A 12,766-nucleotide genomic window follows, 5' to 3' on the forward strand; every position below is an offset into this window, starting at 1 on the left:
GTGTGGTTAATTCCCAAGGGTGGTCCCGCACTTGGAAATGGCTGATACAGAGACCAGCACGTACTTTTAACACTAAACATCCTGTGTATATCAGTCGGATAAACATCCAACTTCAGCTCAGGTCATGATCTCGCAGTTCGTGAGTTCAAGCCCCAGAGTGTCAGGCTCTGTGTTGACAGCTCAGAGCCTGGATCCTGTTTCGGATTCTGTGTCTCCCTCTCTGCCCCTCCCCTGCTCATGCTCTGTCTCTCTCTCTCTCCCCCCGACTCTCTCTCTTTCGAGGATAAATAAACTTTTAAAAAATAAGTCTCCGTTTTCAGACACCCTGCAGGCCTGGGGTTGCAGGTGAACGCTGGATGCCCGAACCCGGCTGTCCCAGCAGTGGTCTGCAGGTGGGGGTGGGGGGGTGGGGGACGGGGGTCAGGGGACCCCAAGGCAGCCCTGAGCTGACACACCCGAAGTCACTTTCCCGTGGTAGTCCCTCAACCCCGGGTGGGGCCACGTAGCTCAGAGCACTGTGGTGTAGATCCCAGACCTGCCTGTATGCTGTGTCAAACCCATTCAGCACCTCCTGCAGGAAGGAGAGCCCGGTGCCAGCTGTGTACCCCAGGGACCCCCAGAGACTGCAGTCCTCTGGCAGTCCTGAGCCCAGAGGCAGCGTCCAGACCCTTCCTGGAGGCTACTGCAGACAGAAGTAACTCACTGATCATTCTGGAAAGTGCACGGAACATGGGAAGCCTCGAGGCAAAGGGGCCACACATATCCTCAGGTGCACACGTACAGGTGTGAGCAGTGCAGGTGTGAGCGTGCGTGTGCACATGTCAATGTCCACATACACGTCCATATGCACACGTATGGATACACACATACACCCTTGTCACACGGGGCCACAATAACGGCAGGTGCACACGTACAGGTGTGAGCAGTGCATGTGTAAGTGTGCGTGTCCACGTACATGTAGAGGGACACGTGTGCACGTGTCTGTGGCCAGATACACATCCATATGCACAAGTACAAATACACACATACTTATGTCACACGGACACCCCACTTCTCCTTAAGCCCCCCAGATCCATAGGCCCACAGTCCCCACCAGCACCAGAGGTGCTGACACAGCCTTGAGAGACTCTGTGTAGGAGAGAACTTTCCAGAGAGGAGCAACAGGCAGGAGGTGCAGCCGCTGTGCACAAGGGCGAGGCTCAGTGAGACGGGTGTGGAAAGGTCCTCGCGCCGTGAGAGCCCCGATGCAGAGGGCTGAGGACAGGACCCTCACCCCAGGGTCATATCACCTGGTGACAGGGATGTGACACTGACCCTGGGATTGTGACACCAGTGATGGGAACAGGACCCCCATTCAGGGGCCGGGATGGTCCCCACTGAGAGGGGCAAGTGGAGAGAATGGTGTGGCCGCCCTGACCCGACCTCGACCTGGAGAACTGGAGGAAACCCCAGCCCGCCAACCCCATAGGACCAGTGGGGGCCTCTGTGCTTTGCCCACTAAGTCCATGATGCCCCAGGTGGTCACAGATGGGCCCGTTTCCCCACCTGTCTTGGCTTTCAGGAGCTGCTGGGAAGCAGGAAGTCATGCCTGTCTCAGAAGAAGACGGGCTGAGGCTCGGCCCGCGGGGCCAGCAAACATCCCCAGGCCAAGAAGAACCCCACATCCCTGTCCTGGGGCCGCAGAGCTCAAGGCGACATCCTTCCTGGAACCCCTGGCTTCTCCACCTGCCCTCGGGGCTGTGACCTCAGAGGTGAACCTGCCCCCGTGCTTCTCCTGCCAACACCTCTGGCCCCTGCCCCCCCATCCCTCTGGGCTGTGCACCCCTCCTGGCCACAGTTCCTGACCTCCATGCCCCCCACAGGAGACCCCGAGCTCAGGCAGAAGTGTGGCCCAGCCACAGTGCTTAAAAGCCTCCCTTCCAAGGCAAGGAAATGGTTTAAATGATGGCAGCCCGCAGGTGAAGTGTCACACTCCACAGCCACTGGCCACACAGTGCTTTCCGCTTTCCAGAAGTCTTGAGGGTACAGGGAATGCTCCGGGTATAATGTGCCTGTACGTGCACCTGCGGCATGACCATAGTGACCGAGATTGGTGGGGGGGGGGGAGTATCTATGTATATGGGGGGGACAGGAGATAGATACATAGATAGACACATAGATAGATGATTGATGGATGATAGACGACAGAGATGTCTGCACAGGGAACACCTGGATGACGTGGAACCAGACTGGTAACGAGAGACCTCCAGGATGTGGATCTTGTGAGTTTTGTTTCCTTCTCTGTGTTTTTCTGGATTGTCCGAGCTTCCTGCAATGCATGTGTTTTTTATCTGATGGGAAATATTGGAGGTTGTCTCCTCCACAACCTGAATCGCATCACAGAAACTCTCCAGATTTGGTGGCACCTTTGGTACCAGTGGCCTCATGCAGTCCCGAGGACCCAGGAGAGCCCAGGAGAGCAGGGAAAGGTCCTCCGGGATGAGGGCAGAGCCCGACCCCCCTGCGTACCCCCTCTGGGTGCTCTGGGCAGCAGGTGGGCCGGGAGGCGCCACCACCCACTGCAGGGAGGAAGCATGAGCTGCTGTAGGCCCGCACCTGACAGAGCTGGGGACCCACATGAGCACAGGGGCTCAAACGTCCCTCTCTGGAGGGACCCTCATGCCACACCCCTGCTTGGACTCCACCCCCCAGGGGAGAGGGTCACCTAAGGTGTGAGATCACTGGCCACTGCGTGGGCAACCGTCTGGGAGGGAGGCCTGATGTAGTCCCCTCCCCATGGGAGCCCAGACTGGGGACACACTGATCAGGGGGATGGACATGAGCCCTGACACAGGGGGTTCATTCTGGAGGAACAGACACCCAAGGAGTAGCCAGGACCAGTCACAGTGTGTCAAGGAAGTGCCAGATGCCTGAGAGCCTTTAAGCTGCTTCCAGAGGGGAGGCTCCTTTGCCTGTGCTGGGAGGGGTGAAGCCAAGTCAGCAGGGCTGGGCAGAGGACCCCAGTGGGGAAGCAGCAGTTGTTGGGGGGGCCTGGCTGGGGGAGAAGTGAGGAGGGGGAGAGAAGAGGGTGGGGCTGGGAGGGAGAGGAAGGGGGGGAGGGAAAGGGAGGGGGAATAGGGGAGGAGCTGGGGGTGAGGGGAGGACTAGAGGAGGGAAGGAGAGGGGAGGGAAAAGGAGAGAGAAGGGAGGGAAGGGGGAGGAGAGAGGAGGAGAGTGGGGGAGAGGATGGGGAAGGGAGGGACAGGAGGGGGAGGGCATGGGGAGGGAAGGCAAAGGGGTGGGGAAGGGCAGATGGGGTGGGGAATGGGCGGGAAGGGGTGGGGAGGGGGGAGGGGAGGAAGCAGGGGAGGAGGAAGGGAAGGGGAAGGGAGGGGAGAAGGAGGGAGAGGTCCAATGCAGGACAGCACAGCTCAGAAGGTGTGAGTGGTCCTGGAGAAAGGGACTTGTGCCCACAGGTCCCACAGGCAGCAGGCCATGTCCTGGGGAGCGGGGGGCAGGTGCACTCAGCCTGGCCTCAGACCCAGCGTCCAGGCAAGACAGAGCCTGAGTCTCGGTGTAGGGGAGGCGCAGAGAACAGGCAGAAGGGCCAGCAGAGGGCCCTCCAGTGAGTGACAGTGGCCTCCCCGCCCTCTCCTCCTGGGCTCGGTCTTCTGACTCAGGCCTGTCTGCTGCCTCCTTCCTGGGCTCTGGTGCAGAAACATCCCGTGAACTGCCAGCCTGGAAAAGCAGAGAGGCTGCAACTCACTGTCGCTGGCCAGGATCCCAGGGGTGATCCACCTGGGCCGGGCCTGGGCTGAGGCCCCAGGACTCGGCCGAGAGGGTGCTCCCGGGGCCAGGTGGACACAGCTGGGGGCCCGAGTGGAAGTCTCTGGACCGAAGCATCTGGAAATGCACGCAGCACAGGCTGAGGGCCCCAGGGGAGTGCTGTCCAAGGTGGAGGCCCCCAGCCAGGCGGCCAGGTCGAGGAGTGCGGCCTAGACCAGGCAGCCCTAGCCCACAGTCACCTTGGGGCCCCCTCCCTACCCACCCTGGGGCCCCCTTCCTGCCCAGGTCCTCAGGGAAGAAGAATGGAGGAGGAGTCTCACCCTGACACCTTCTGGGAAAAGCCCTTCCCGGTGACCGCCCTGCGCAGAAACAGCACGCTGCTCCTAGAAAGTTCCAGAAGGGATGAAAGGCACCACAAGAGAGACAGAATGTCCCCAGAGGCTGCCCCGCCACAGCTGGGCCCCCCCGCTCTGAGTACAGGACAGGCACGTCTTCCGGGGCCCTGCAGGGCCATCCGGGATGGGGAAGATGTGTGTCGTCCGTCCTCTGCCCTGCACTTCTTTATTCTGTTTTACCTTCTTCTTAGTTGGTATCATCGTCCACAAGAGGATATTGGTTTCGGGTGACTGATGTTTGCAAACCTTGGGAAGTGATCCCCACAATGTCTCATTACCTCTGTCACCTCCTGACAAACACTCTTTTCTTGTGATGAGAATGTTCAAGATGTACTGTCCAAGTGACCCCCCCAAACGCAACATGGTTTTGTGAACCACGAAGACCACCCATCACGCCCTTCTGCCCCCCTCCTTGGTCAGTCCTTTGCTTGATCCTGGCTATGAACTGGCAGTGCTTTCATAAGGGAGTGGAATCACCCACCTTATCAGGAACTTTTCTATGTTTTAAAACGTGACCCTGACGCAGTGGCTGTCCAGCCTGGCGCCCCTCCAAGTCGGAAGCCCCACAGTGGCTGGGCAGGCACCAGCCTCTCCTCCCCCACGGCTCCTCCCACTGCATCCTTTAAAGCAGGGCCGGGGCCACTGGCCACCATCCACCACGGCCTGCCACTGGCCACCATGCGCTGTCTTGCTAGCCTGGCCCTGGTCCTGCTCGCCCTGGAGGCTGCCGTGGCCCTGGCCGCGGCCCCGGCCTTCACTGTGCCAGGTAGGCCTCAGCTACTGCCCCAGGAGGCACCCAGGAGGGCCCTCCGACCTCCCTGTCTCCGAGGCGCTTCCCTGACACGCACCAGGACAGCACCGGGACCGGAGGAGCAGAGCAGAGCAGAGGAGGCAGAAGAGCAGGGCAGGGCTCTGCCCAGAGACCCCCATGCAACAGGGCCCAGGCCACTGTGAGACAGCTAGCTGAGCATGGGGGGGCCTGTCCTTGGCCCCCTGGGTCTTAACCCCACCTGCTGTCGCAGGCCTGGAGCAGGCATATCACGCTCCGGCAGATTCTTTTCCTTACAAGAAACGGCGTGTCAGGGTGCTAGGTTCCCATCCTGGGAGCGGCGCCCACCCACCTGCCTGTCCCGTGCGCAGGGCAGGCCATGTGCCCGGAGCTCAGCTCCTCGGAGGAGGACTCCTGCATCGTCTCCTGCAGCACCGATGATGACTGCCCCCAAGGCATCAGATGCTGCCCCAGGAGCCCCTGCAGCCACTCCTGAGTGTTCCCCATCATGGGTAACAGTCACCCCTGTGCCCCACGCCAGACCCTGTCTGGTGGAGGGAGGAACCGTCCACACCCCCTCTCAGTGGCCTGCCCCACAGCCCCCTAAACTCCACTAGGCAGTGACCCCACCCACCTGCTGGCCCAGCCACGGGGCTCCGCTCAGGGTCCCCTCCCTGAGGGCTCGGCTGCCGTCCAGGGTGCCGCACAGTGGTGTGGGGGCCCCCGCCGGGACCCAGCAGCAGGGTGGGCCACTGGGACCTGAAGGGCTGGCCCGTGTCTCCGCAGCACCTTTGCAAAAGGCTGGCCGCTGCCCCCGGGTACCCGTCCCGCTGGCCCCCGAGCCCTGCTCAGAGAGCACCGAGTGCTCTGTGGACAGCCAGTGTGCAGGGAGCAGGAAGTGTTGCTTCAGCACGTGCGCCATGCGGTGTCTGGACCCTGCGACAGGTGAGCGCCCCAGACCCGCCCCGAGGACACAGCCGCTGGCCCCTGGGGCTGCCGGGCAGACAAAGGCGGCTCAGAGACCTGGCTGGCGGGACTTGGGCCGGCTACCCGAGCGGGGTCTGTGCCTTGGCCACTTAATCTTGCAAGGAGACCTGGCTCGGGAGCTGGGAAATTGCTTCCTGGCTACCTGTGACCCCACCTTCCTGCCAGTGGGCTCTGGTGAGGGCCGGGGAGGGGTGGGTGTGGAGAGCTCGCTGGCCCACCTGTACACAGCATCCCTCCCTCCCCTGCCCCCACCCTGCACCTCTGAAGCCTCCATGTCCCCTGCAGAGGACCCCCTTCAGTGACGGGCTTCCCCAGGAGTCCCTGGCTGCCCAGAGTGACCCACCTGAGCCTGCCTGGCAAAAGCCTTCTCTCTCGGATCCAGAAAGCCCAAGATGTTTCCTACCTACTGCTAATAAAAACCCACTCAGCTTCATGTCTCTCTGTTGTCTGTCTGTCACATGTACCGGGCACCTCTGGGTGGGGGCGGCAGACAAAGCACACAGGCCTCTGGGAGCTCCGGGCTGTCCACCGGCACTCGGGGCTCTGGCCCTCTGGGGTCTGGCCCCTTTGAGAGGCATTGCTGGCGTGGGGACAGGAAGAGAGTGGAGTCTGCAGGGAGGGCTGGGGCTTGGAGGTTGCCACGGCCTCTCTCCACGGCTTGTGTGTGGCCCCCACCCACTTGGCAGTGTGCAGAGGGCAGGCGTGCTTATGGGGAGTTTCCACACAGACACTGCTCCCAGGAAGCCCTGTTTAGGACCTGCAGTGAAGCACATGCACCCCACCCAACACCCAGGGGGCACCCCAGAGACCACTGCAGTTCTGATGCTAGGCACCCCCAAGTTCCCACCAGGCTGCCAGCACCGTAGACACCTGCCCTACACCCTGACTCACTTAGCTACCAGCCCTGGGGTCCGACGAACCCCAAGCTACCAATCCGGGGATCCCACAAACCCCAAGCTACCAGTCCCGGGGGGGGTGTCCCACGAATCCCAAACTACCAGTCCTGGGGGTCCCACGAACCCCAAGCTACCAGTCTTGGGGTCCCACGAACCCCACAGCTCCCATAAGTTGTGATAATGACCCACAGGACTCTGAAGGCACAACACTTCAGATCACACCCTGTGATAAAGGACACAGACCAGCAAAGCCAAATAAAGGCCACACGTGGAAGGTGGGAGCGGAGATGCAGGAGCCTTTGTCCTCACTGGGCTGGGGTGTGCCACCTCCCAGCACATCCACATGTCACCAACCAGGAAGCTCCCTGAGGTTTTCTCAAAGCTCCATTAGTAGGCATTTTGATGAAGCCGTTGTTGACCAGCTCAGTCCCCACATAACCACACGGTTGGCTCCAGGCCACCAGCCCGTCCTGTGCCATGAGGAACCCCTACCCCAGAGTCACCGCATTTGCTTAAACTCAGGCGTGAGAAAGGAGTCCTTGCAAACAACACACGACACTTGCATCAGCCAGGAAACCACAAGGTGTGGAAGCGCTGCTCCAGGAAGGGGACAGAGAGAGACCAGAGCTCCTCACCATGCCCCCATGCACAGCCAGCCCAGGGGAGCACTTTCCCCCAGCCTGGCCCCAGGTCGCACACACTGAAGCCACCTGTCACATGCCAGACAACATGTCAGGAGCCAGGGAGACAGGACGGATCGTCCCAAATAAAAAGGGCTTTCACCAGTGGCTGAATTTTGTTCCTGGACCATTCTCCAGCAAAAGGAAGCAGGATTCCTTGGGAGACGCCGTTGAGGGAACAAAGAACAAGGCCGTGGGGGACACCCTGTGTCAGAAAGTGGGAGCCAACCTGCAGCCACCCCCAGACAACCTTGCCCCCCCCCCCAGCGCCACCAGCATGCAGAGGAGAGGAGGCTCTTCTTAGCGGAAAATGCTAGTCAACACATCAGGGGGGAGAGAAGGACTAGAAACCCACCATCCCCAACTCCAAAGTAATCGTTCCTCCAGCCAAGCATCACCAGACGACCCAGATGACCAGAAACCCCTGCAGAAACATCACAGTCTCAAAGCAGCCCCGCTATTCACAAGGGGGAGCTCCTCCCACAACAGAGAGCTGGCCCCTAATTGAACCAAGGGATCAAACCCGGCATCCTAGGACCCACCATGGCTGTGTGTCCCCGTGCAACCCAAAGGGGTGGCCGTGCCAGAGATACGCACCAACGGTCTTCACGAGGATGCCGTCAGATGACCGCAGCTTCCATTCAGGGTTCCAGAAGGGGATGGGTGGGGGGGGGGGGGGGCCTGAGCCCAGTCTGGGCAGCTGGAACCACCCAGCTCACCCTTCCTCAAGCTCAGAGTGAACCACCCCCATGCTGGAGAACTCCTCCCCTGCAGAGAACGCCCATCCCCTCCATCCCTGCGTTAGCCCTACATCCAGCTTCTGTAAGCCTGGTGCCCTAACATCTGCCCCGCAGGCATACTGGGCACTGATGTCATGCTTGAGTCAACTTACCCAGCCCACCCCTACCTCCCCCACAACTGCCCCAGGACTCCTCTCCTCCCATGGGGTAAGGGGAACACTTTTCAAATGCAAATCAAAGGATGCAGAGCCCATGCCCCAACCCCCTTCTCTCTGGGGTCTTACCATCCAGGCCACTATCCCCAGCCCTCCTCCCCTCCCAGGGGCAGCTAGGGGCAGCCCTTCCACAGCAGAGCATGCTAATTATTCACACTAGCCAGTCCTAAGCCCGCCTGCCCTCCCTTGTCTGGTGCTCTCCACAGAAACCACAGCAGAGGTCCGTACCACAGTGACCCCACCCCCGCCTCCTGACCAACCCAGTGCTTCCCTGTGTGACCCTGCCTTGTCCCTGAAAACTGTGACTCATACATTAGAGTCAACGGCAGTCCTCTCCTGATCTGTTGGCCTCACCAGACCCAGGACTTTCTGTTAATAAAGATATTTTAAAGACAATCGCTTTCAGGGACTGGAGGTCCATCTCAGAGAAGACCCGGGGGCGTGGGGAATTGTCTCCCTCCTCCACCATCTCCCACCGCGTGCTTACGGCAGCCAAGCCCAGAGCTCCCAGGCCCTACTAGGCTGATCTGCCCAGGCCACTAAGCTCCATCCCCCCAAAGTGGACAAGGTAGAGGAATGGACAAGGAAAAATGGAGGAGTGATGATGGAGGAGGAGAAGAGATGATGGAGGAGGAGGGATAATGGAGGGGGAAGAGGGATGATGAAGGATGATGGAGAAGAGATGATGCAGGAGGGGGAGGAATGATGCAGGAGGAGGGATGGAGGAGGAGGAGGGATGATGCAGGAGAAGGGAAAGACAAAGGAGAAGGGGGGATATGTCAGTCTGTGGGTTTTGGGGACCTGGCTGCTGGCAGGATTTGGGGGTTGGGAGGGCAGAGGGCTCATCATCCTTCCCCAGTTGGGAGGAAGCCTCCAGGCAGGATGGAGAGGCACTGGGAGTTCAGGTGTCTGTAGGAACCCTGGGTGCTCACTCTCCAGGTGCCCTTGGGCAGTCCCCTCCATGCCCTCCCTGGCCTCAGTTTCCCATACATGAAGAGCGTGTGAGGGACAGGTTCATGTGCTGGGCAGAGCCGGGGCCAGGCTGACCAGCTCTGATTCCTCCTCTTCAGGGGTCCATGCAGGCCCTGAGGGAGGATCTTTTCCTGAGAAAGGAAAGCCCTTTGGTGGAGAGTCCCCAAGACTGTCCCCAGGATCTGTGCTTCTGCAAAGCTAAGACTTCTTACAGCAGGAGGAGAGAAGAGGCACGGGGGGGGGGGGGGGGGGGGGCGGTGAACTCTGGAGGAGGGCAGGCAGGAGCTTCCATACATCTCTCGGGAAAAGTTGCCCAGGAGGCGATGAATTCCGCAGTAACACAAGTGATGTGACGTCTGCCGGGAGGGGCTCAGTGCCCAGGGTTTCCCCCCCCGCACTGGGCTGGACGCGCTCCACCCAGAGTGTGCCAAAACCCAGCCCCGCAGAGGGCAAGCAGGTGCAAGACGGCCCCATGTCCCCAGGGAGGCCCAGGAAGGCCGCAACGTGTATGGCACCTCTAAGCAGTCGTGTCTCCGGACACCAGCCAACCCTAATGCCCCTGACCACCATCCGTCCGTCAGCAAGCGTGTTGGACGGAAGGACTGAGGTCTTCCCAGCAATCCCTCCTCTCCCTCAAGGGGAGACAAACCCATCTCAACCAGTGCTCCTGTGAGCCTGGTGCTGGGCCCACCAGGCTGGGAGGGGGCACCGGAAACGGTGGGTGGTAGGAGGTAAGGAGGAGGAACAGGGAGGGGCTCTAACGGAGCAGAATCGGGAGGGAGACAAGAATGAACAAAACCGCCGCTTCTTCCCCACATCCCCACATCCCCACATCCGATCCATCCGGCCCACTGCCTCTGGTGGCCCAGGCAATGCCATGCTTGAAGCTCAGGAACATGTTTGAACACATCCCGCAAAGTAAGATCCTCTCCACCGGCCCGCAAAACGGAGCCACTACATTTCCCCACCCCCCACCTAGGCCAGGAGCTCCTCTCTGCAGAGAGTGGCCAAGGGATCTGGCCTGACCAAGAGTCTCAGAGCGTGGGGCTACCCTGCCAAAACCTGACCGTGGCCGCTCTAAATTAGCCCCCAGGCCCGACACTGCTCCCGCTAGAGTGAGGTCAGAGGCGGAGCTGAGACCACCTCTAGGGACCTCCTGTTTGCTCACTCATGGGAGAGGCTGCCATGTGGCACAGGGGCTCTCGGCGGGGATCTCCGGCCCCCAGCCGTTGCAGGGGAGGTGCCCCCCCTCACAACCCCCACTAGCAACAGCGACAGGAACCCCGACAGAGGAAAGGTACGTGCGCTCAAGCCTGAGACTGTCTGTTCCCCCACCCAGCCATCCTCCCCCCATCAGGTTCCCCAAACGTCGGCAGCTCTGGCCCAAGAGGAAAGAACTAACAAGATGGCAACTGTAGGTTCCCCAAAAACAGCCTGACGGCGAGGTTCACTGCCAGCAAGTCCTCTTAATGACCCGCCACTTTTTTTTTAAGGTACCAGCTTTACTTAGATACAACTCACATGACGGATATTTACCCCTTAACGTGTAGAACCCAGCGGCTCCCCGTACCTTCACAGTTAATTGTGCAACCACCCAATCCCAGAATATTTCCAGCACCCCAAACAAATCCCAGACCCATTCGTCACTCCCCATCTTACCCAACATCCACAGCCCCCTGGAAACCACTAATCGACCTCCAGCTCTGTGGACTTGCCTCTCAGGGACACTGCACACAAATGGAATCACACAGGAGTAGGCCGTCTGGATTCCTTCATGAAGTGTAATGTTTTCAAGGTTCTTCTAGGTTAACTTGGGCTGACTGATATCCCACAGTGGATATACCGCGTCGTGTTTGTTCACACATCTATTGGTTAGCATTTGGATTGTGCCTGTTTTTTGACTTTTATGAAAAACGCTTCTGTGAACATTTGCGTACAAGTTTTTGCACCGTGTTTTCAGTTATCTGCGGTATACACCTAAGTGACACACAGTAATTCTCTGACAAGAAACTGCTAAGCTGTCTTCCAAAGCAGCCATGCCATTTCACATGCCCCCCAACACTGCCTCAGCGTTCTGATCTCTCTACATCATCGCCATCGCTTGGTATTTTCTGGGCTTTCCTGTTGTTCTAATTGCAGCCATCCAAAGTGGGTGTGAAGGGGCCCCTCATCGTGGTTCTGATTTGCATCTTCCTGATGGCTAGGGATGCTGAGCAGTGTCCACGTGCTCCCCGGACTTCCATGTATCTTCTTTGGAGAAACGTCTACTCAGATTCTTTGAGCGGTTCTTCCCTGGGCAATTGCCTTCTACTGTTACATCGTAAGGGTTCTTTCCTCAACATCATCATTTTGAGACTCACCCATGTCCTTGCCAGCACAGGTGTTCATCGCTTTTTCTTTTAATTTTTTTTAACACTTATTCATTTTTGAGAGACAGTGCGAGCAGGGGAGGGGCAGAGAGAGAGAGGGAGACCCAGAATCCAAAGCAGGCTCCAGGCTCTGAGCTGTCAGCAGAGCCTGAGATGGGGCTTGAGCCCACAAACTGTGAGATCATGACCTGAGCTGAAGTCAGACACTCAACTGACTAAGCCACCCAGGCACCCCTCATTGCTTTTTCTTAATGTTCATTTTTTTAGAGCAATTTTAGGTTCAAGCAAAACTGAGTGAAAAATACAGTGAAATCTACCTCTTGTCCCCTCCGCACACCTAGTCTCAACATCCCCCACCAAAAGTGCATTTGCTGTGATCCATGAACCCATCATGACTCATCACAACCACCAAACCCCACAGTTCACATTACGGTTCACTCTTGGAGTATACATTCTATGGGTTTGGACAAAGCTGTAATAGCCCATCCATCACATATCATGTGAATAGTTTCATTGCCCCAAAAACCCTCTGTGCTCAGCCCATTCATCCTTCCCCATTCATCCTTCCCATCCTTCCTAACCCTTGGCAACCGCTGGCCTCTCTACTGTCTCCACAGCTTTGCCTTTTCCAGAATGTCATGTCCTTGGAATCACCCAATGCACAACCTTTTCAAATTGGCTTCTATCACTTAGTAACACGCATTTAAGGTTCCTCCATGTCCTTTCATGGCTTGATGGCGCCTTTCTTTTCGCCACTAAATAATATCCCATCCTCTGGAGGCACCACAGCTCATTTATCCATCCGCCTCCTGAAGGACACCTTGGTTGCTTCCAAGTCCTGGGAATTATGACTGAAGCTGCTGTAAACACCCGTGTGCAGGCTTCTGTGTGGATATGTTTTCACCTCCCCCAGGTGAACCACGGATCAAGGTTGCCGGACTGCACGGTATCCTTTCAGACTGCAGTCACAAAATACCA

This window comes from Neofelis nebulosa, chromosome 4 (assembly GCF_028018385.1).
Source record: "Neofelis nebulosa isolate mNeoNeb1 chromosome 4, mNeoNeb1.pri, whole genome shotgun sequence".
Taxonomy (NCBI): domain Eukaryota; kingdom Metazoa; phylum Chordata; class Mammalia; order Carnivora; family Felidae; genus Neofelis; species Neofelis nebulosa.